The sequence below is a fragment of the Corvus moneduloides genome, chromosome 29 (genome assembly GCF_009650955.1).
Source record: "Corvus moneduloides isolate bCorMon1 chromosome 29, bCorMon1.pri, whole genome shotgun sequence".
Taxonomy (NCBI): Eukaryota; Metazoa; Chordata; class Aves; order Passeriformes; family Corvidae; genus Corvus; species Corvus moneduloides.
The window spans coordinates 512,426-535,829 of NC_045504.1; the positions used below are offsets into that span (position 1 = coordinate 512,426).

Below are 23,404 nucleotides of genomic sequence, written 5' to 3' on the forward strand. Positions count from 1 at the left end.
GAGCTTTGACTGAGCTGTGAGCATGGCAGGGCAGGAGGGGATTCAGTCCGTGTGCGTCGGGTGTGAGATAAGGAGGAGACGGGGAGTCGGGTGGCGCCAGTTCCCGAAGGGACTTTGTCCCAAAACAAGGGCACAGGTGCCGGCTTGAGCTGCAGGCACAGCGTGGCAGCAGGTGCTGACCTGGTGTGTCAGACAGCTGAGCACGGAGCTGCTGTGCCATCCGCCTGCTCCCACAGGACGGGTGGGGGTCCCGGTGGGGTGAGTTCCTGGTTGCTCCTGGGGGCCGCAGGGGTCGTGGGAGCTGCATTCGGGTGCTGCTGGGGAAAGGCCAAGGGCTGGGTTCCTCGCCTCCTGCTTCCCCACAGGCACTGCTCCCGAGGAGATGAAGCCGCCTGTCCTCGCGCCGGCCACTGGCAGCTGGGAGAGGAAAATGGTGAGCCCAGCTCTCAACACAGATTCAGAGAGTTTGGAAAAATCCTGTTAGTTGCCCTCAGGTCTTTCAGCTTTAGGGCGAGATGTGAGTGTGTGCTTTAGCAAGCAGGATTTCACACCTGCCCTTGTGCTGGAGAGAGCTGCTCCAACTGGATGAGGTGGAAGTGGGAAGGTTGGGAAGATGCTTTCCTTATGGGAAGATGTTCTTGCCTTGTCCTTTCCAGTGGAGAGGACCAGCCACTGAGAGCTCAGCATCCGCCTGGGTGACCTTCAGCGCCTTTGCTGCTTTGCATGTCCTCTCCCCTGCCAGCCGCGCTTGCACCGAGCATTGGGGTCTTTTTGTTATGCAAATGCAGCTTTGGTTTTAGCTTCTCAGAGATAAATACCTCTGAGGCTAAATCTGGAGCTCGGGGCACTGCTGAAAGCACTCGATGGCCCAAGGCCTGACAGGTCAGATGCTGAAGGTGGTAGTTTGGGGGTTTGGCTCCTCTTCAGGCACCGAAACAAAACACTCGAAATAGTTTTTCCACTGGGGTTATACAAGATTTTTTGCAGCGAGGAAGGAGCGTGTTGAGTCCTGGTGGGGGGTCCTTGGCACCCGCTGCCACCCCGCACCTGGAGTTCCCACTTTTGCAGTGATGTGCCGTGGTTTTATTTAGGCATTTAGAGCTCAGGAGACCCTTTTGTCCCAGCCTCACGCTGCCCTTTGAGGATCCCCACTGAGCCGTGCCCAGGCCCGGTACAGGACTGAGACAGTGATGTCCCAGCACCCCTGACACTGGCCACCTGGGTTTTGCGGTCAGGATTTGTCTCCCACCCCTCAGAGAGGCCGAGGGGTGCAGGCTGCATGGCCAGAGGACGCGGTGCCGGGTGCCGCACACCAGACCGGAGCTTTTTCTCACCTCCCCACTCGCGTGTGGTGTGGACCTGGCATCCCCCGGGGCAGTGTGGCTTCCTTTGGGACCCCATGAGTCCCTAAGAGCCCATTGCTCTTGTGATGGGGTCATGGGCTGTTGGTCTGGGTTTGGGCAGAGGTGTTTGTGTATGATCTTATTTTTATTTGTGTGTCTTTCGGAAATTTTTCGTCACAGCAGGTGCCGGTTCAGTGCCCGGCGATGGGGCGGGAAGGGGTGTGAGCGGGGTGGAAACGTGGCTAAAACTGGTTTGGCTTCTGTTCATGCAGTTTTGCTATTTCTGTGCCACAGGAGAGCTTGAGGTCCCTAGGGTCTGAAGCTGTGGTTCATCCCTCCTGTGGGGTCACAGGTCACCTACCAGCCTGAAAACTCACAGACACCAGCCCAGGGGCTCTCTAGGGCTGAACCAGGGTAGTGCGACGTTAAGAACACCCAGAGGTATCTCATGCCCTTGCAGAAACACCAGCAGTGGTGGGTTTTATTCCAGCTGGGAGCTGGACAGGAACTCAGGGTCTCCCACATCCTGCTTGCCATGGGATACCATGAGGACCTGCTATGGGCAAAGCAGGTGGAGAGGAAAGGCGGTAGGAAATAGAGGTAAAAAGGGGAGGGCAGCTCTTTCGGAGCTGCTTCTTAGCAAAGTTTTGACACCGGCTGGGTGCTGAGCTGTGGTGGGCTGGGCTAAGGCCACCCCAAAATAGGGTGCTCCTGCTCAGGGCTGCCTCAGGTTCCACAAGGTTTGCTGGGGGATTTAGGACTTGTCGCTGTGTCCTGGCAGGGTGGCAGCCTGCATCCCCCAAAGCCCTGCAGGGTCTGGAGCATCCATGCCCAGGGAAGCTGCTGCCCAAACGATGCCCCAAAGTAGGTACTCTGGCTGAGGGACAGGAGCAGGTCCCCATTCCAGGGAAGAGAAGGCTCCAGATAAACCTTAGAGCCCTCATCAGTGCCTAAAGGGCTCCAAGAGACCTGGAGACAACTTTGGACAAGGGTCTGGAGTGACATGACAAGGGGGGAATGGCTTCACACTGACAGAGGGCAGGGTTAAGTGGGATATTGGGAAGAATTTTCTCCCTCTGAGGATGGTAAGGCCCTGGCACAGGTTGCCTAGGTTGCCCCATCCCTGGAAGTGCCAAAGGCCAGGTTGGACAGGGCTTGGAGCAACCTGGTCTAGTGGAAGGTGTCCCTGCCCATGGCAGGGGCTGGAACGAGACCATCTTTAAGGTCCCTTCCAACCAAAACCATTCCATGATCCATGATCCCCTGCATCCCTTCAGCTGTGACACGGCCCTGCGCCTCCAGTCTCTGTTGCCCAAGCCAAGGTGCTGCCTTGGTTCTTTCTTTCTTTTTTTTAATTCTTTTTTCCCTAAATGCATTACCAGTGCAGCTCATCCATATTTCCACCACCTTCTCCCTCCTGTTCTCGCGCTGAAGTCTATAATGCTGAAATTATAGCATCCCCCTTGTCACCATGGCAACACTCAGGGATGTATTTAAAAAAAAAAAAGGACCAGAAGCCCTCCAAGGATTATGACTTCAGTGAGGGATCAGGCTGGAGGGGAATCTGGGTCACGGCTGGAGCAGGCTTTTCTTCCAGCCTGTCTTCAGTAATTCCCCTTTCAGCGCCCAGGGCCGCGTCAGGGCAGGGCAGAGCAGAGCTGGCACCCGTGGGTGCCCTCGAGGGGGTCCAGCTGCCCTGGGAGGTGCTGCCTCGCTCTATACGAGATTGCTTACTGCCCATGTACACTCTGGGAAAGAGCACCCTCTGCAAGCTCAGATTCCCACCCAAAATCCAGGCGTTTTAATGGAGCCTTTTTGATTCCCAAACGCGTGGTGCCTGCAGGAGTGCCAGAGCCTCGCTCCCCCTCCACCCCACTTCGTGCAGTGCAAGTTTTCTCTCTCATCCCCCAAAATAAACAGGACTTTTTTATATTTTTTTTTTACTCCTCTTCTTCTTTTTATTTTTTTTCCCTCCCTTTTTCCACACCCCCAGAGCCGCTGTTGCTGGTGGCAGGGAGCCCAGACTCTGTAGGAACTCAGCAATGCTGCGAATCCAAGCCCCGGCTGCCCTCTCAGTTTCGCAATCCTTGGGAAGGGGGGAGAGAAGGAATAAAATGGGAGGGGATTTTTTTCTTTATTAGAGATTTATAGACTTTCCCACCAGTAGGGACAAGGAGCTGGAGCCGAGCGGCCAATTTCCTACAGTAAGTTTCCAACACTGCTCCTCTCTGGCCTCTGCAAAACCCTCTGCAGCCTCGCCTATGGTGGGTTGGGTTGGTTAAATTTTTGGAAAACCATCGGAAATGCTGGCGGGGGGGTTGGCAGGGTGAGGGGCTGCTGATGTGGGGGGTGGTGGTGTGGCTCAGTGGGCCGGCACCTCCCATGGGTTAGGTGATGCTAAGGGCTGGGAAAAATCAGCTCAGGTGGTGTTTTTGAGCTGTTAAAGCCTTTTTTCTACCTGTTTTTTGGTCGTATGTGAACCCTTTGGCTTGGGCTTCGTGGTGGTGCCGTGACAGCCGCTCACGGCTGCTGGTCCCTCCAGCTTGCCAGGCTCGGTGCTTCTGGGGCACGTTCCCTGCCGTCCTCATCCCCCTCAGCCATTTGGCCTCTCGAGGTTTGTGGTCCATTTATTTTTAGGTAATTGCAGTGTCCGGGCGCTGGAGAGGCCGCTCAGTACCGCGCAGCCGGACAAGGGAGGGGTTTGTTGGCCAGTGTATTTTAAGCAGTTGGTTTCTTACAGGCGAGAGCTTCCCAGCTCCTTGCACTGGTGTGGAGGGGCCCAGCCAATGCCACGGTGGCTCCTGTCCTCACAGATGCCACTGTACCTGTGCCTGGTGCTGGGTATGGGGCAGCGTGCGAGGGTTCAGCTCCTGGCCCTTCTCTGCACCCTCGTGCAGGATCTGACCCTCTGCCAGTGCTCCTGCTGGAGGAAAAAATCCTCCCTTGAGCTGTGCCTGGATGAGATCTGAGTGCTGGCAGCTCTGCTCCCAGTATCCAGTGATTAATGGGATTAAATTGGTGCCCCTAGTGAGGTTTTTTTTTATTTTGCATCTGGTTTTCTCAAGACTTTTTAAGCGGGGGGAGGCCAGGGCCATGTCGCACTGAGATCTGATTAGATAAGGGAGAGCTGCCTGTGAACAAAATTCCTACCGGATAATTATTTATACCTCCATGTGCGTCACTAATAAACATCTGGATCTGCTCCAAACATCTTCATTTGATTTGTTTTGTAGTCTCTCAACAGGGATGTTTCTCAGCTCTGCACCTCCCTCTTGTCGTGTAGCTTTGGAGGACTTGGCTGAAATGAGGGGTTGGTTTGAGCAGTTGCCCCACTGCTCATGGGACAATCCCGTCCCCCAGCACCAGCCTTGCTTGCCCATTCCCCCCCAGGCATTAGCACTCTTGGGGCTGGTTTAGCAAATTCCCACTCCTGGATTCCCATGATGGGGTGACAGTCACGTTGCCCTTTCTCGGGAGGAGAAAATTTGTGGTGTTGGTGATTGCAGAAAAATATATGAGTGGTCAAAACAAGCCAAAAAGCAGCCTCAGATGTGTTGCTTTCTATTTTAAACATCCTCGTTTGATTTGGGGGCGAACCAGACTCCTGACCTTTTGGAGCACGTGGGGCTGGCAGTCACGCCAAGCTCTCCCAGGCCAGGGCTGACTTCTTGCTCTGTTTGTGTAGAGCCAAGAAATTACTATTAATAACTTTCCCTGAATGAGAGTTGAGTACCTGCTTCCCTGGGGCTCCTTGGAAGGCTCCGGCTCGGGCGGATAACATCAGCAGTCATTACGAACGGGACTGAGAGCACGGGACTGAGAGCATCGGGCGCATCTGGGATGCAGATGGGAAGGGACTGGTGTGGGAGGGGAGAGATGAAGGAAGCCTCTGGCTGGCTGTGAAGTGTCTTGGGCAGGGCTTGCAGGCGCCACGAGCCATTTTTTGTGTGTTCTTCCATCCTTTTTGCAGCCCTGGCCCTGCTTTGCACGAGAGCGATGCAAAAACCATCCCGAGTTCGCCAGAGGCAGCAGCGAATGCCAGCTCCATCCATGTTGGCTGTAATCTGTGTCTCACCTCTGCCGGGCTCTCAGGAAAAAATTAAATAAATAAAAAAGTTTCAGTGCTGCACCCAGCCTTAATCTCTTTAAACTGTATTTCGCTAATCCTTCATTAGGATCTCATTGTGAGCTTGTTATCCCGTTAGGGCTGAGCCGTGTGTGGCGGCGCGTGCCGAGCCGGGTGGGAAGGGGCTGTGTCGGCCCTGCCGAGGCCGCGTGCTCCACCAGGACGTGCCGGCAGTGCCGGTGAGGTGGGCTCGGCTCTGCGGGGATGGGTGTCCGTGCTCTGTCCCGCTGCTGCGCGGGTGCTGGGCGCTGGCGGTACCGGGGTCTTTGGTGTGAGCTGTGGGAAAGTTGTTTCTGTTTATCTTCCCCTCCATTCCTTGGTGTGCCCATCTGGAGTGTTGGAGCTGGGGAGGGGGGGTGTCATGTAGAAAGTGCTGGTTTTGGTTTGTACCAAGGCTTGGTCAGCCTTTGGAGTGTTTCTGGGAGCGCCTGCAGCGCTGGGGCCAGGCACCAAGGGCAAGGTTTTAGCCGGGGCTATTATCCAGGAAGCTGGCTGGAGGTGATCTCAAGAGTCTCACCAGGAGCAGGTCAAACTCGGTGTGCACTGAACCCCCTTCCCGCTGTCACAGGGGCTTCAGAAAAGGGCATCAGTTGGAGCTGGCATGCGCAGGCAGATTCCTTCCTTTAGTGAGAGGCGCTCTCTCGCTGGGAGGCTGCGCTGGTCCCTGCTTGGTGCTGCCGGTCCCCTGTCCCAGCCTGGCGCAGCCGTGCCCGCACTCTGCAGCACCCAGCCTTGGCACCTTCCCCTCCACACAGGGACCTTCTCGGAGTGACTGGCAACGGCAACAGCTCTGCAGCACCCCGAGGGCTGGGATACCCGCAAACCATGTTTCTAGAAGTTCTTGGAGCAAAAGAGTGGCCCTGCATGAGGTTGTAGCTGGAGAAGTGGGAAGTCACCCTGCCGGATAATGGAGCAGGGCTGAGCCTTGTGCAGGCTGCGATCGGCGAGAGCAGGAGATGGTCTGCAGAGCCGGTGAAGAAAGCAAAACAAAACCCACACACCCACACATTCCCACATGCGCAGGCACACGCGGCAGCGAGCAGGCAGGGAGGGGATCTGCCGGCAGCCAGAGTCGAGACTCGAGTTAATTTGGTGGAAAATGAAAACCATTGCGGCAAACGAGAAGGTTCCTGGCTTTTCTTTTTCCTCCCTCAAAAAAACCATGAGGTGGGATTTTTACCTTCCCCAGGTTTTGTTTTGTGCAGAAATGTGGCTCTGGAGAGGAGCCTGGTGGCTGAAAGAGTTGCTGCCTGTTCTGTGCTTTCCTGCCCAGCCTCCTCCCCACCGGAAGGTCTCGTGGGCACATGTGTCACCATGTCCTTGTCCACTTCTGCAGCGGGTCAGGGGAGGGAGGTGGCTCCTTTGACATTGCTCAGCAAGTGACAATGAACTCTGCACGTGGCTTTGCCCAAGAGCCTTGGCTGGCATTTAAATTAATCCACATTTATTTGCCTCCAGGGTGGGGAGCATCTCTGCAGGCCGTGCTTTTGGGCAGTGCTGGGGCACGAGGGCACGCTGAGAGGCTTGTGGCATCGTTCATCTTTGGGAGATGGGGTCTCTGCAGGGAACCCGACCCGCTCAGATGGTGTAGGACTGACAGACTCTGGTTCTTGCCGTGGCTGGGGCGGTGCTGTGCTGACACTCGACCCGTGCTGGGGCAGCGGCGGTCCCGCTCCCCCCAGGGGCTTCCCCCCTACGCCAGAGCACACTGGAATTGTGAGGCGTTGTGAGATGAGATTTACGCTGCCTTTCATCTTTCCAGAAAATGAGGATAGTGAAGTCCAGGAGGACTGGATCCCTGGGATTTGCTCTCTGTCCCTGGGTTTCGCAGCCCTTTGGGGTGCTCCCATCGGGGGCTTGGCTGGGGCTGTGCTGCCCCGCTCCCTGTGGCTGGGAAGGTAGAGCTTTTCCAAATGCCTCTCTCCCCTTTTCCTGTGCCTATAATTAGCCCTGGCTCCCCGCCACCATATACTGTACGATCCTGGAAAGAGGTCATGGCTTTGCTGAAATTCTTGGGAACAGAGCTGCCTTTGCAGCTGGGAAAGCAGCGCAATTTCCAAGCAGATAAGAAGTAGGGCAAATGCAACTCTGTTCCCTGCTGTAATTTATGGGCTCAGGGGATGGCATCCAACGGCCTCCTCCCTGCTCTGGCTCTCCACATGCTTGGGAGAGTCTGGATTGGTGAAGAGGTTCCAGCTGGTTCCCAGCTCCGGTGGGCTGTCCAGTGGTCGTGGGTGAGGAGGGTCCTGTCTTCTCCTGGACTGCTGGGTCTGGTTTTCCCCTTCTGCTGGATCTTGTTGAGGTCTTGCCCAAGGCTGGAGAAGGAAACAAACCTGGTTTTGGGTGTGCATGGTCCTTTTCACTTCTAAAACTTCTCATTTTTATGAACTTCCCCAGAATGGAACTTCCTTTGCAGCAGGAAAAGCATCATCTTGATGACCTTAAAGGTCTTTTCCAACTGGAAGGATTCTATAATTCTGTGATTCCATGATCTCTGGGCAGGTGAGGAATAGGACTTGGCTTTTCTCCCAAGGAGGACAAAGCCCACAGAAGCAGAAGGGTCGCAGGGGCTGGGGAGGGTTTTCCCACCTCCAAACCCTCCTGTGCAAACTGGTGAAAAACTCAAAGTGAAAAGAGTGTTTTGAAAGTAGAAAACTCCCCTCTTCAGAAAAGAGAGACAGAAACACAGTAAAATCCCCTGTTCAGAAGTTTCCCAAAGCTCTGCTATTGTTTCTCTGCCCCTGCACAGTCACTCTGAGAAAAAAACAGGATAAATCCACCCAAAAAGGACAGGAATGGAGAGCAAGGGCTTGAGTTTCTGTTCCAGCCAGGACTCCACACGTGCTATATCCCCCCGGCAGCATCCTGCCAGTGAGCCGATCGTCCTTTTCCAAAGGAGAGATTAGCTAAAAAAATCACCAGATTAAAAAGCAAAACACTTTCCATTTGTTGTAATTGGCTTCTGAGCCAGCGAGCCCCTTCCCTTCCCTTCCCTTCCCTTCCCTTCCCTTCCCTTCCCTTCCCTTCCCTTCCCTTCCCTTCCCTTCCCTTCCCTTCCCTTCCCTTCCCTTCCCTTCCCTTCCCTTCCCTTCCCTTCCCTTCCCTTCCCTTCCCTTCCCTTCCCTTCCCTTCCCTTCCCTTCCCTTCCCTTCCCTTCCCTTCCCTTCCCTTCCCTTCCCTTCCCTTCCCTTCCCTTCCCTTCCCTTCCCTTCCCTTCCCTTCCCTTCCCTTCCCTTCCCTTCCCTTCCCTTCCCTTCCCTTCCCTTCCCTTCCCTTCCCTTCCCTTCCCTTCCCTTCCCTTCCCTTCCCTTCCCTTCCCTTCCCTTCCCTTCCCTTCCCTTCCCTTCCCTTCCCTTCCCTTCCCTTCCCTTCCCTTCCCTTCCCTTCCCTTCCCTTCCCTTCCCTTCCCTTCCCTTCCCTTCCCTTCCCTTCCCTTCCCTTCCCTTCCCTTCCCTTCCCTTCCCTTCCCTCTGAATTTTGCTTCAGTGACTGAAGGGTTTTGAGGGGAAGAACCACCAAGGATGCTGAGGTCCATGGGCTTCAGCACTATGAGTTTTTCTGCTGATTCCAAGACTTGATAAACCCTTTTTTTTTTTTTTTTGCATTTGCTGTTGCCGGTATGTTCAAACTGGGAGTTGCATTTGGGATTTGGAACTTTTCCAAGGGTCACTGCTGTGGTTCTGTTAGAGGGAGGTGATGCTTGTACCGGCCACGGAGGTTTTGTTGCCCCAAGGGGCACTGAGTTGTTGGGGAGAGCAGGACAGTCTCCTATGGATTCACGCTGTTCAGTTGACTGATTAACCAAATTACGCAGAAATCTTCTTTTTTCTCCGTAGATGCCTATAAACCCCCTTCTGCTTCCCCCTTGCAATGGCGTACGTGGGGGGTGGTGTAGGAGTTGCTGACGATGGCACTGAATGTGCGAGTGTTTCTCTGCACCTCACCGGGGAGAAATATTTTAATCTTTTCTTGTTGTTGTTGTTTTGGTTTTTTTTTAAATAGTGGATCTGAAGTTTGGGGAGTGGACACCCTCTCCACGGGGATTTGCCAAGGATGTGAAGGGAGCTGGGGCTTGAACTGGGAGATTTGGGTAACACCAGGGATGATTTTGTCTCCGGCTCGGGGTTTTCCCCTGCTGGGTTTTCAGAGGCAGCTGGGTAGCAAAGCCTTGCTCCGTCAGGATGTGACACCTGCTTTTCTGGATGCAGCCCTGCCTTTGTAGCCAGTGAAGAGCCGTGCTCAGCCACTGGACTCAGAGCTTGTATGGAGGGGTCAGGGTTTGCACAGTGGCTGTGGGGTGAACACCCTTTTTGCTTCCCAAGGCCGAGCAGCCCTGGCTCTGGCTCAGATCGTGTCTGTGCCAGGTGGATTTCCAGCCACTTGCAGGGGTTTGCCTGATGGGTGCTGCTGTCCATGGCTGGCACTGGTGGGCTGGGTGCTGGAGTGGGGCCAGGAGGGGTTGGTGAAGGGTGCTGGAGGCAGCAGCCCTGGCCATGGCTGGCTCCACTCTGGACACACCGGAGGGGCCGTAGCACAACCCGGAATTAAGTGTGAGTCTCCCAGGTGCCGGCATTTGACCGTGGAGCCCCTCTCCTCCCCACAAGGAGCTCCCTTTTCTTTCTTGTTTGCAAGTTGCCCTTATAAACAGGCTTAAAAAAAGCTCTCAGCTTCCAACAGGGGCCACGGGGCTGGGCCAGGATCTGTCCTTGTTCCCTGGAATGGGGAACAGCAGCAAGGGGCAGGTGCAGGTTTGCCTGGTCCCCCTACCTCGCAAGTGGCCACCTCCTCCTTCTGCCTTTGCAGTGGCGTTGGAAGAGATTTTGGGGGATCATCCGGCAGCCCACGCTGGGAAAGACCTCTGGCAGCCCACGCTGGGAAAGACCTCTGCCAGCCCAGCACGTCACCCAGTTGCAGCTGAGAGGTGTCTTAGGACCTGCTACCATCTGTCAGAGTGGGGAGATGGATGGGCTGGAAGTTTTGCACATGGGTGATCGTGTTTGTTTGGTTTCCATGGGGAGAGTCCGGGCCGAGTGACCGGTGGCAGCCTGAGCTGCCTGCCGAGGCTGTGGCAATGAAGAAGGTCCCCGGGCTGGCAGTTGCTGACTCAGGTGATGGCAGAGCGAGGCCGTGAGGGGCCTGGGCTTTGCTCTTAGTGATGATGATTGTCTCCCGTCCTCCCTGCCACCCGGCTCTGGCACTCGCTGCTCGGCCACACCTCACCCGGTGGCCCTGGAGTTTGGACCTGTCTGGCAGAGCCAGAGCTGGGGCTGGGGCTGGGGCTGAGCTGGCCTTGACACCAGGGGGGGTGGAGACACCCAGACCGGCCGGGCTCCCGGCTCTGGGAGAGAAAGAGTGCTGTGTCTGCCTGCAGCAACTCCCACGGGGTCCTTGGGGACCTGCCCAACGCAGGACCCTTCCCAAAGCGGGAGGTGAGGGGAGCTGGCACCTGCTTGCCAGGGCTCTGTGTGCTTTGCCCATGCTGGGCATACACACAGCAGCTCCTGGTGCCTTCCGTGAGCTGTTCACGTGGAACCACGTCAGTGCTGCGAACACGTGAACCCCGCCTGCGACGAGGCCAGGCTGGTGCTGATGTATGTACAGGTGTGCTGGGATGAGATTGTGGGTGGGGTCCCTTCCGACATCACCCACCTGCTCCTTGTGCCCGTCACCCCTGCCAGGGCCCCCCAGACCTGCTGCCCTCCAGGGACAGTGGCGGCTCTCCATGTGTGTGTTGAAGAACCAAACTCTGTTGATTTTCCTCTGGCTCTGATTGTGTAACCCATGGGTGGTTGTGTTGGTCAGTGGCCACGGAGTGTCAGGGATGAATTGCTGGTGTATGTCAGCACATGTGCAGGTGGGATTTTCACTGCCCCGTGCCTCCTGTGCGGTTTGTGTGGATGGGAAACGTGGATGGCTGCAGTGGCAGAGGATCTGTCCTCCCATGTGACAGAAGGGAGAGCATGGCCTGAGAGACAAGTGGGAATTGGATCCGTGGCCTCTGGGGAGAGGCAGCAGCAGACAGGAAGAGGTTGTTGGGGCATCAGGAAGGCTTGTGGGGAGTCTGGGGGGAAAAACAGATGATGGTGCCATCTCTGCTTTACCTCTGCCTTGGAAATGGCAGCAGGAGCTGGAACTGCAGATCTGGAGCAGCTGTCACTGCTGCTGTGAAGTCTCCTGCACCCCTGGAGCAGCACTGGGGCCTTTCACATGGTGCCCCAGAGAATATGGGGGGTGTGAGCAGGGTGGGGGCACCCGCAGCCCCTCTTGGCACCTCTAGGATGGGTTTGGGTTGCACATGCACTGTCTTAGGTTGCCATGAAGTTGGATAAAATTAGTTCAGGAAAGTGAGTGGTGGCTGCTCTGACTGGATGTGGCAGTGGCCTGTTGTACCCAAACCTGGACCCAGACCTGATACCCAGCACAGAGCCACTTGCTGTCCCATCAGGGAAGGTGCTACTGCCCTCGGGCCCCAGGGCTGGTGCCAGCAGGTGGCAATGTGGCCTGAAGTACTGTCACTGTCACCAGGGCGAGGGCAAGCACTGGGTGCTTGGGGTTCAGGGCACCCACATCTTGGCATCCCTGTGCTCTCATGAGAGCCCCCGTGATGTCCTGGGGGGTTTTGGGGTCAGTTTTGGGGTCTTCCTTGTGCTGCTGCATGAGCAGGTTGGGACAAGGAGGGAGGTGAGTGGCTTGCTCAGGGGGAGGAAATCGGGGTTTGGGGGATGCCTGTGTGTCCAGCTCTGCTGTTTGCTTCCCCTCTCTGTGCCTCAGTTTCCCTCTGCTAGGAGGTGCAGGTGGTGCTGCTCGTGCTGGGACCACTCCATGCAGGCAGTCATGGTCCTGCTGACCAGCACTTGCCCAGTGCACGGATATTGCGCTGTCCTGCAGCAGTCAGCCCCTGGACAGTCTCACGGAGTGGGGACACGCCAGCTGGAGCTGGCCCAGGTATGGGTACCTGCATGCCCAGGGGTATTTCTGCTCCCACCAGATGTGCTGGGTGCAAGGAGATGGGTGGCCCAGCTGTGCAGAGAGGGCAGAAGCAAGATGGGCGCTGTGAGCCAGAGGAAGCCCGTCTGTCTCTCATCTCATGCTTCCCCCCCCAGGCCCCCCAGCGCCCCTTGGTCACTGGTGTGGTGGTGCGTGGCTTTGCTCCGAAAGCCGTGCCAGTCCCCAGCGCGCCTGCACCTCCGGCCGCCCCCACGTCCATACAGCTGGGGGTTTCAGTTCTGCATCTCCGCTGCCCAAGGGGAACTCAGCCAGCGAGAGCGAAACTCGGTGGCTCCAACGGTTGCACTTGCGCCACCCCCCCGACACCCCCTCATGTCCCCCAGGTCCTGGCAGGGCCAGCAGCCGCTGTTGCAACACCTGCAGCGACAGCTGTGCTGCTCGGCCGCTCCGACCTTCCCTGGAGCGTGGCTCAGTGAGCATGGAGAGGCTTCCCGGCTCCCCTGCCCAAATCCAGGGGCTGGATTTGGTTCCATGCTGGGACCCTTGTGAGGCAATGCCTCTGCAAGGTGACCTGGTGGAGCAGGGGCGTGCCCCCCCCAAAATTCCTGCCCTGCCTTGGTCTGGGGGTACCTCCACCCTATCCCTGTGCAGGCTTCGGAGGAGCTCCGGTGGTGGTGGTCACACAGCGCACGTTGTGGCGTCTGTGCCCTTGGCACAGCTGGCTTGTGCCATCGTTCTTGGTCATTGCTCACCGCCGCACTGTCACGCTGGGCAGCCGAGCATCCCGTGCCACTGGAGGTGGATTTCCTCCTCCTGGCTCCCACCTGTCCCCCTTTCCACGCCCCTGGTGCTGTGCTGCTGTGACTCGGGTGCCGGCTCTGGCAGCAGTGGATGGTTGGGAGCTGGGGTTCCTCACTGTGTTTAACTGCCAGCCCGTCCTGCCTGCTGCTCCTGCCTGGAGTGGGATCTCTCCCAGTTTGTTCCTTCCCACCTCTTGATGTCAAGCCAGAGGAAACCCAACTGGAAAAGGCTCAACAGGTCTAATTAAACCCTGGGGATATTCCCAGTGGTGGGTGCAAACTGAAGGATTGGCCATGGCTGAGATGCTTTAGTTTCGTGAGCTGGGGAAATGGAGAAAAATGGAGAAAGTCCTTTTTTTTCTTTTTTACTTTGTCTGCTCCTTGCTGTTTTTGGGACTCCCTGAGACTGACATAGCATAGCTCTGGGAAATGGGGTCTGGGATCTCCCTGGTTTGGGGCGGGAGTCCATGAACACCTGGTAGAGGAGCAGCAAGCTGGGTTGGGAGCCTGAGGTGGGGAAGTTTGGGTTTGGCATCCAAATGTTTGCAGCCCCGAGCCCATTGCTGAGGAAATGTGAAAAAAGAGGAAGGAGAGATTGCGGTCACTGCTCTTCCCCTCCACAATCTGCGCCTCCCTCTTGGCCCCTCTGGCTCTGGAGCTGGTTATTCTGCCTGTCCATCTCCCCCTGACTTTCCAGCTGTGTGCTTAGAAGTCCCCATGGCAGTGGCCATGGATTATTTATCTGGGGATATCACATGTATAGATGATGTAGGCAGGGGTTGTATATATTTGAGGTTTATATACGTGGGAATAAATATATATTTGGGGGATTATCTATACATATGGGAATAGATATATTTGATGGGTTACATATATGGGAGTATCTGTATTTTGGGAGGGTTATATGTATGGGAATATATATATTTGGGGAGTTATATATGTGGGAATATATATATGTGTTTGAGGGTGTTAGCAAAGACCGGCTGTGGCACAGGGGCTGCTGAGCACCAGCTGAGCAGATATCCAGGGAAGTCACCAAAAGCCATTCCTGCACATCCTCCAGGATCCTTACAGGCAGGTTGGAGCAGCTCCCAGCATCTGCTGCCTTTGCATGGCAGGTTGTGCCAGCCTAACTGCATCAGTTAAAAATGGGGGTCCCAGGAGGTTCCCCTCATTTTCCTGCCCTCAGGAATTTTGGTTTGTTACTTGGTGAAACCAAAGCTTTGGTTTTCAAACAGGAACAGTTTTAGCACCTGCTCAGCATTTCTGCCCCAAAGCTGGACATAAAGATTGTCTTGTCTTTACCCCTTTCTCTCCCCTTCTTTTTCCACTCAGGGGAATTCACTTGCCTTTGCTGCCTCCATCCCTCTCCTATGTGATTTTTTCCCCCTCAGCTTATAAAATAACAGAACATTTTGAAAACATGATACTTTTCCCCTTCCCTGGGCAGCATTTCTCTGTTTATAACAAGACTTCGAAGGCAGGTGTGTGGTGGGGTGAGAGCTGGGGACTGCACAGGAGCCCTGGGGGCTGCCAGTGGCCTGCCCCAGCCCCAGCCCTGCTCTCACAGTGCAGCAGCAAGGTGGAATGGTCACCTTTTGAAATACTCAGAGTTTCTGGGAGCAGTGCCAGGATGCTCGCCTGCCGGGGCGAAGGATGTGCATGGACAGACAAGGGAGCTGGCAGGGCCAGTGAGTGGGGGCTTTGCTCCTTTGCACCAGCTCAAAACGTTGCAAAATGGGGGCTTGGGGGTTCACTGGGGTTTGCTGGTGCTGGATGTACCGCCAGGTCCAAAGGGCAGCCGCTTCTGCAGCTTGGGCAGGGTGTGAAGCAGCCCTGGAACTGTTGGGCTGGAGGGGGTCAGGCCCTTGAGCACCAGGGCCTCCGGACTGTCCCCCCATGTGTGCTGTTCATCCCTGTCTTGGATGACACTGGGCTGCAACCCTGCAATGTCACAACTGCCTGCAGGCTGAACACCCCAAGACTAATCCTGGTCCCCTGGAGTTGCCCACCTTGCCCCGACAAGGGGCAGCTCCTCTCCAGATTGGGTTGGCAAAGGCATTGCCATTAAGTGTCGTGATCTGGGGGCTATGGCACAGCCAAGGGCTGTGTGGAGTCAGCTATTGTCCAAATATCGTCGTCCTGATGGCCTGGTGGGCTGTGGGAGCCAGGGATGCGGCTGCTGCCAACAGCCAGCCATGGGCAGTTCTGTCAGTGCAAGAGTCTGTGAGTGGTGACTGTGTGGCTGTACCAGCTGTCCCACGGCACCGTGGGCATCCTGCAGCCTGTGGAAGCAGACATTCCTGGCTTGTCTACCGGCATCTCCCACTGAGAGGAAACAACTCTGTGTACACACATATGAGGTCTTGCTTGGCCACATGTCCCCCATTGCATCCTAGTGGGCTGTAGAGCTGGCCCCAAGCCCCCTGAAGCAGAGCCTGGGTGCAGACCTCAACCACATCCTCCACTCAGCCTAGCCTGTGGTCCCCGGTCCCCATGTGGCTCTGCCACCAGCCCTACAAGGCACTGCAGTGCTGAGACCAGTGAGAGTTGCTTGGACACCAAGAGGAGGTTCAGGAACCCATTTGAGAGACCTTCTGCATTAAACACCACCTTCCCTCGTCCTGGCTGGGAGCGTGGCACTTGCAAGGTGGTGCTTCTTCTGTGGGTGTCCCTGTCCCCAAGTGGTCAGTCATTCTGTAGGACACTCTGTTTTTATTCAGGGAAATAAAGGAGTGGTCCTGCGGGGTGACAGGTTGGTCTGGGCATACTGGGTGCAAGTGAGGTGGTAGCTGGAGCCCCCCATCCTTGTCCCCGCTGCTCCCCTGTTGTGGAAGACAGACTCATCCGTCTGTGCTGATGAGGGAAGCCCTGTGACTGGTCCGTTCGCAGGACCACAGCCCAAGTGGTGTGAGGTTTGAGGCCGGAAAGCCGCTTGCACCTCGGCTGTTCAGGGGTGTCCCCTGTGCTTGGCTCCTCGGGAGCGAGAGGAAGGTGCAGCCCCGGACGGAGCCACGCGCTGCTCGCTCCGGCTTTGTTCAGGCTGAATTTTGTAATGTCAGGAAATGAGCTGGCTGTGGGAGGGGAGGCAGCCGGGGGAGGAAGGCTGGTTTTGTGGTTGGAGCGGAGGATGAGGACGCCGGAAAGCTGAGCACAATTCCTCGCTCTGTTGCAGGTGCTGGGGGTGAGGCTGCAGCTTGGGAGCTCACGGTGCGTTTGGAGAGCGGGTGCTGGCCTCTGGGCCTCAGTTTCCCTTTTGTTCAGCACCGTTCCTCTCGTGGGAGTGTGCTGTGGTGATGGGCTCTGCACAAGTGCCAGATGGTTGTGACCACCGGTAGATGACCAGCACAAGGCTGGCTGAAGCCACTGGGCTTTGCCCCATGGGTGTCCTCCCATCTCCCAGTGGTGAGTGGGATGAATTTAGGAGCTGCGTTTCCTTCTGGGCCGTGGTGGTTTCTCCTCGGGCTGAGCGCACGGGGCTGTGTGCATTCCCCGGGAGAGCGTCCGAGCAGGCGGTCAGTGCATGAGAACACAAAGTTCACCTCAACTTCAAGCAGCTCTCTGCTGGCCACACTGCCAGCCTGGGCCACATCCCTCATTAATGTTAACTTTTAGTTTATGATCTGTTTCATTCCTGAACTCCTTTTAATTTCTTTCCCTCTGGTCTCACTGGGATGCTTTCCACATTGCATAGCCTCAGGGTTCCTGGTTCTCTGGATCCCTGTAGGTGCCTGGCCAGGTCCCACCCAGCCTGCGTGGCCCTTGCAGTGATGCTCAGGATCAGGGCAGTGCAGGAGGGGACCCTGAAGCCCCTGTCCCTGCAGCCAGGGCTGCAGGGGATGCTGGGCTTCCCTCACTGTTCCTTCCATCTGGCTGTGCTTGGACAGGGTGTGTGGGGAGTCCTGTCCTTGCCTCTGGCCCTTCAGACTGATGGCTGCTTGCATTGTCTTTGCAGTTGGATTGAGGAGCGGTGGCTGCAGCTCATTCCTGGCAGGAGCAGAAGATGCAGGAGGCTGTGTAGCAGGTATGGGGGAGATCCCAAACTCTGGATTCCTGCCTCCCCTTTGGGTTTGCTTGGCCACATGTGTCTCCCCTGCTCCAGGCTGGGACTGAGCAGAGGGTCCCACAGAGGATGCAGCTGGATGCAGCTCAGGGTCTCAGGCTCCCACAGTGGTGCCGACCGGACCCTGCAGGCCTGCTCCAGTGACAGGAGGAACAGTGAGGTCTGGTGCTGGAAGGGCACAAGGAACACCCTGCTCCACTGTGCCCCCCTCACCTGCTGCTGCACACGGGGGTCCTGGTGTGGCAGCAGAGCCCCCAGAGCAGGGCAGGGAGGTGGCACCCAACAGTGGGTGCCACTGCTGTTCTCCAGTGCCCATCATGCCCTTCACTTCCCCATCTGGCACAGCTCTGATGGCTCCCCACTGTAGCCACAGCACTGATTTGGGGCTCTTTGGGTGTTTTGCAACACAGCCCTGCGTATCAGTGCAAAGGAGGGTTTTGCTGCCCTGTTTTCTCCTGGTTGTGGACAAGACTTGTGGCCAAACCTGTTGTTACTTTGTCCCTTGCATTCCTCTGAAATAAGGTGCCGCTGGGAGAGGGCCTCGTGTCCAGGTTTTCTTCCTTTTCAACCTTCTTGGCCTGTTTATTGCTCTTACAGTAAATGTTTGTGTCTCCTGTTTCTGCAGCGAGGTTGTGGTACAGACACCACCGCGGGCTGCTTTATGAGGGCTCTATGGTTTCATGTAATGCATCTTCTGTACCTGAGAGTGAAATCAATAAAAGGGAAGATTTTTAAAAATAATCTGCCCCCAGCTCCTGAACGGAGGGGGCTCTGTCACCACTGCTTAGTGAGACGTTTTGTGGGGTTGTGATGGCTTTTAGTGCTGGAGAGGGGGCAGGTAATTTATTTGGAGGCCTGGTGGTGGGAGATGGGGGCAGCATCACTGCGTCCTCTGCAAGCTCAGCACCAAGGGCTTCATCTGCTGATAGAAACCAAGAGCAGCTCCCCAGGCTGCGTCGGGGTGAGTGCAGCAGAAGGGCCCTGCTGTCTCAATGGTGCTTGGCGTGTGCCAGCAATGGGCCGTGGTGTGCCAGAGGAGAGCAGGGTTGGAGGGCTCAGCTGGGTCTGTCCTGCTGTGGCTGAGCTGAGTGCAGTGCTCCGGGAGTGTTCTTGGGGCTGCTGTGGGACCAGCTCTGGTCCACTCGCTCTGGGCACAAATGAATACCAGCTCAGTGTTTCCGTGCAGTGAATGATTCCATGGAGTGTTGGGGCGATGGGTCTGTCTGCTGTGGGGTGTGCGTGGAGGGCAGGAACCTCCTTGGCTGCCAAACACTGCGGTCCTGATGGACCGTGCACATTCCGTCCCCCAGCCCGGATGCGGTGGGCGGTGTCAGGATCTCTCAGTAACTGCGTTCTCCCCCACATCACTGCTTGCTGCTGGAGACACGATGCCCAGCTCCGCCAGCTCCATCCTGACCAGTGACAACAGCTCCTTGTTTTTTAGTTTTGCACAAATTCTTGGGGTTTGGGTTGGCAGTGTCCTCCCGCAAAGCCCTCGTGCTGCCACTGGTGCCAGTGCAGAGTTCTGAGCAGGGGAGGAGCAGTTTAGTGATTTCTGCAACTGCAGAACTGCTCGCTCCGAGGAGCCGCTCAGCAAGTGGTGCGCTTGGGGAGGAGGATTTCAAAAATCATCTCTGGGGACTGCAAGTGACAGGAGCCGAGCAATTAGAGGAGCAGTATCGACCCAGCCTCGGAAGCTTGTGACGGCCGGCACTGGGCAATTTAATCCCAGTGAAGCCACGTCCTCACGTCCTGGACGTGCAGCATCGCTGCCTGCGATCAATAGGCATTTTGTCTGAGGCCAGCCCCATTTGAGGTGCACCAGGCAAACCTTCTTCTGTGACAGAAAACTCTTCTAGGGCCTGTGACCTTAATTGAATTGACTTTCATGTCCTGAAGATGGTCGCATCGTCTTGCTGCAGCCAGGCTTGGTAAATCACGTGTCCGTCCCCGCGCGCAGGGTCTGTGCCACTCTGCTTCTCGCCTGGTGAGATTTTGCAGCCCGGGGCTGATTTCCAGCTGCTTGGGAAGAGCCCTTGGATCACCAGGTCTGTTCCTCTGCTGTCTGAGGCCTTGCCTGTGTTCTCTTGAACGTTCATTGGCGACTGGAGTTTGCAACTTCCAGGCTCCCACCGTGCTCAAGGTGTGAGTGTGCCACCTCACCTAGCACTTGGCTCTTTGCATCTGGCAAGATCCTCCTGATCTCCAGGGAGAGCTTGTCAAATCCAGCCGGTGGGTGCACCAAAACCAAATCCCCACTCTTGCCCCTTTCGGATACAGAATACTGAATTTGGTAAAGCAGTGGGTTCCTGCTGCGCTTGCAGCAGCTGAAATGTGTCTGAGCTGCTGGAGGTCACCTTTCCAGTCCCCGTGCAGCCGGGTGGCCTTCTCTGGTCATGGCTCTGCCCTGCGCTTTGGGTTCTGAGCTCATCCGCTATTTTGCCACTGGCGGGGGGAAAAAAATGTCTTCAAAGCCCTTTTCCCTTGGGGAAAAGCCAGCTTGGTCAGAAACGTCCGCGCAGAAATGTCATCTGACCCAGCAGCTGGCTCATGCCTCCCCGGGGGTCCTGCGGCGTCCACTCCCCATGTCCCGGTCCCGCCGCGTCCCCGGGTTTGGGGGGTGGAGGGAGCGAGCCCGGGCGCTGATTTTGGCAAGCTCTGGCCGCTCCCTTCCCCCCACAGGCTTCACCACCCCCTCCTGCCTCCGCATCTGCCTCTGCCCTTCAGCCGCCGCCGTGCACCCCGGCGCCCCCGAACGGGGTTTTGGGGGGCTCGGGGCCGGCCGGTGCCTCGGCAGCGCTGGCGGCGGGCGGGGATGGCGGCTCCATCCCGCGCTTCCTCCCGGCCGCCAGCGCGCAGCAGCCGTGGAGAAGGACGCAGCCACCCTGTCTCCTGTAAGTACCTCTCACTCTTTCCACTGGAGAGTTAAAATTAGCAACTTCTTTTTTTAAAGCAGGCGTCGCTTTAAACCTCGCCAGCCCAACTGGGTTTCCTTTTATTTCCCCCCGCCCCCGGCTCCTTTTCTCTTGATTTTTTTTTTTTTATTTTGTTGTTATTGTTCAACGTGTGCATGCACTTTTCTCCCTTTTTATTTCTTTATTTATTTTTTATTCCCCCCCCCCCCCCTTCTTTTCGTTCCTTCCTATTTTAAACACGGGTGACGCTGCAGTGTCGGTGCGGAGTTTGGAGCCAAATAAACAGCCCGGCGCTCCCCCACCCCGATCGCCTTACAGAGCCCGGGGCCGGAGCCCAGCGCCGAATTTAGACCCTTATCTATTGTCAGCCTCCGCGGTCGGCGCTGCTCTGCCGGGGGGGTTGCCCCGGACCCCCTTGTTGCTCCTGACACAGATCCTCGCTGTGAGTTTGCCGCTTGTTGTTTTTCCCTCTCCTTTGTGTTCGCGGTAAAGCACAGAAGTGCCCGTAAATCAGGACCCGTTGCTTTTTTTCCAGGACTGGGTGGGCAGGGAGGGAGTGGAGGGTCTGAGTGATGTTGGGTTCCCATGCTGAAGAGAAGGGGAAACTGAGGCACAGAAGGGGGACATGGCTCCCCGACGGGGAGTGGGTGAGCTGGGATTTCCCCTTTTTTAGAATCAAAACAAACAGAGACCAGGAAGGAAAAGGCAGCAAGGAAAAGGCAGCAGGCACGGGCTCAGATGTAGGATCGGTGCCTGTCCCGGGGATAAATCCCTTTGGGAAGCTTGTGCCCACGGTCCCCTGCGGCAGGGCCGGTTCCAGGGCCTGGCGTGCGGGCGGAGGGTGCCACTGCCGGCTCGGTGCCGCGGCCAGAGCTCTGCTGCGCCGGGACGGGGCCAGCGGCTGCCAGTGGCCGTCCCAGCCCGGATCTGCGAAAGCAAACAGGAAGGCAAATGGGGAGCAGCCGCTGTGTTTACTCAGAGGTTATTTATTGTGGTTCCTCAGAGGTTGGTACTGGGGGCTTTTAACACCTTCCTGCTTGGTGCTGGATCCTTTCGGCCGGGGCTGGATGCCCGGCAGGAGCTTGCGGCCACACCGGAGGTGAGCCAGGTACCAGGCACTGGGCGTCAGGAGGAGTGTCACACTGGGGCTCTCTGTCCAGTTCCTTTTCCTCCCTTGACTGCTTCCTAAATGTTTGTTTTGCTCTAGAGCCCAGCCTGGCCAGGGTGGATGTGGTGGGGATGGATGTGGTGGGGCTGGGACCAGTGCTGAGCTTGGCTCATCCTGGAAAAAGCTTTTTCCGTTTGATTTTTTCAGGGTTTTTGTGCTGTTGCTGCTTTGGGATAACAGTTAATAATGCTGATAATCTTCATATCCACATCTGTGAAAATGGAGGTGCATAGCCCTTAGGAAGGGGGTTGGCATCCTTCAGAAGTACTTTTAGTGTTTCCCTCCCAAGAGGGAGGGAGGGAGGGAGGGAGGGAGAAGTGTTTCCCTTCCCAGGTGTGCACTGCCCTGGCCGCGATGCTCATGGATTGGGCTGGAGGATCAACTTTGGGTGTGCTTTGGGTTAAACCCAGCCCTTTACCCATTGCTGGGGGTGGGTGAGGTGGGTTCTCCCCTCTGCTCGACTTGGAGGGGACTTGTCACAAGGGGGTCTTCTCTGTTGTGGGAGCCACTACAGGGTCCCAAGGTTTCTGCTTTTGGAGCTGAGTGGCTGCCCCCAGTATTGCTCTAGGCAACAACAGCTGCAGAGCCCTTTCCTCCTCCTCCTCCTCCTCCTCCTCCTCGTCTTTTGGGCAAACAACCCATTTGGGCAACTCTTTATTGATACATTTTTACATCCCCACCCTTCAGCAAAAATTGTGACCGAAATATTTTAATTTCCTTCTACTAACTCATGCCTTGCTTTTTCTCTTCCCACCTTTGCAAGGGGATTATTGACAAAAAACTATGGTATTTTATTTTCTTCCCCAATATTTTCCCTTTTCCAAGAGGAATTGTGACTGGTGTTTGTCCGTGACATTCCTGCACTCACAATGGCTCTTACCTATAAGCCCTCGGGCTCCATCTCCTCTGTGTGGCGGGAGCATCCCAGCAGCTTTTCTGCCATCCCTCTGGTAACGTGGCTGGGAACAGTGACAAGCCCTTGGCCTCAGCTGTAGCCAAGTGCCAGTGATGCTCTGGCATGGGATTTTGGAGTGTGCCAGACCCAGGATGTAATAGTGCTTCTGGAAAGTGCCGAATTTTGGCATTTCCCACAGTGTCTGGGCATCCCCATTGCTCTCCTGAGCGTCACCTCCATGCTTTTCTGGGATGTCCTTGAGGGGCTTGTGGGCAACATGCACATCCTCAGGGCTGGCCAAAATCATCACCTCTCTGGCACATGGCTTTTGGTGCAGCCAGAGAAGGGCTCCTCTGGTTGGGGACCTTCCCCCACCACCTGAATCCCCCTTGCTGAAACACAGGGTTTGGGCTTAAAAAATCCCCTTTTAAGACAAAATGCTGTTCCTGGAGGATGTGTGCTGGGATGGGCTCTGGAGGAATCTGTCTCAATGGGAACCATCACCCAGTGGGTCTGTAAGTGGCTTCCGTGGGGTTGGCAGACGTCATGGCCTCACTGCGGTGGCCCAGCCGGTGCTGGGGAGCAGGAGGACAGGATTTGTGTGCCTGGGACAAGAATGTGCATCCTGTGAGTGAGCAGCAGCAGCTGAGACCCAGCTGTCCTGGTGGATTTGAGCTGCCTGATGAGCTGGGGCTGGATTCTCACCCCTCTGGCTCATTGGCATGTGGCTCGGGATGCATGCGGGTACAAGCCGTGGCTGAGCTGGGGAGCGGGGTGAGGTCCCGGCCGATGGCAAAGCCTTTGTGGCACAGGGGACACCCGCTGGTCCCAGCAGCCCTGAGTCATCTCTCCCCAGCCTGGCTTTGGCTGCAGCAGCTCTGGGCACCCCAGATGCTCCAGTGGTGCCCTGCTTGGGCTCTGGATAGCAGAGTGTTGCTGGTGGCTGATGTTACTTGTGTGCCGGCTTGGAGACACCGTGTTTTCAAGGCAGCGCAGGGGAAGAGGAAGTTAAAGCTGTTTTTGCCATGTGGCATCTTGTCCCGGTTCCTCCTGTTAGCTTAGAGTGAGTTGGGTTGGGGTTCAGTGGAAGCCAGACCATGGTCTGTGCCTCCTGGTAGGCTTTGGTGGCTCCTCCTCAGCTGTAGA

The 23,404-nt window shown here is 56.4% G+C and overlaps 1 protein-coding gene across 10 annotated transcripts in view; it reads left to right on the plus strand.

Annotated features, from left to right (window-relative positions):
• Positions 1-23,404, plus strand: part of MEF2D (myocyte enhancer factor 2D) — a 100,841-nt gene that overhangs the window by 26,628 nt on the left and 50,809 nt on the right. For 5 of the 10 annotated variants that reach the window (XM_032093709.1, XM_032093719.1, XM_032093718.1 and 2 more), the window contains exon 2: positions 17,173-17,241. The exons of 3 other annotated variants lie outside the window; for them this stretch is intronic. The gene's annotated coding sequence lies outside the window, so the exon portion shown is untranslated. Of the gene's footprint in view, positions 1-17,172; positions 17,242-20,529; positions 20,638-21,216; positions 21,295-23,404 lie in introns of those variants that run through there. 2 more of the 10 variants (XM_032093714.1, XM_032093715.1) reach the window with 2 other exon arrangements.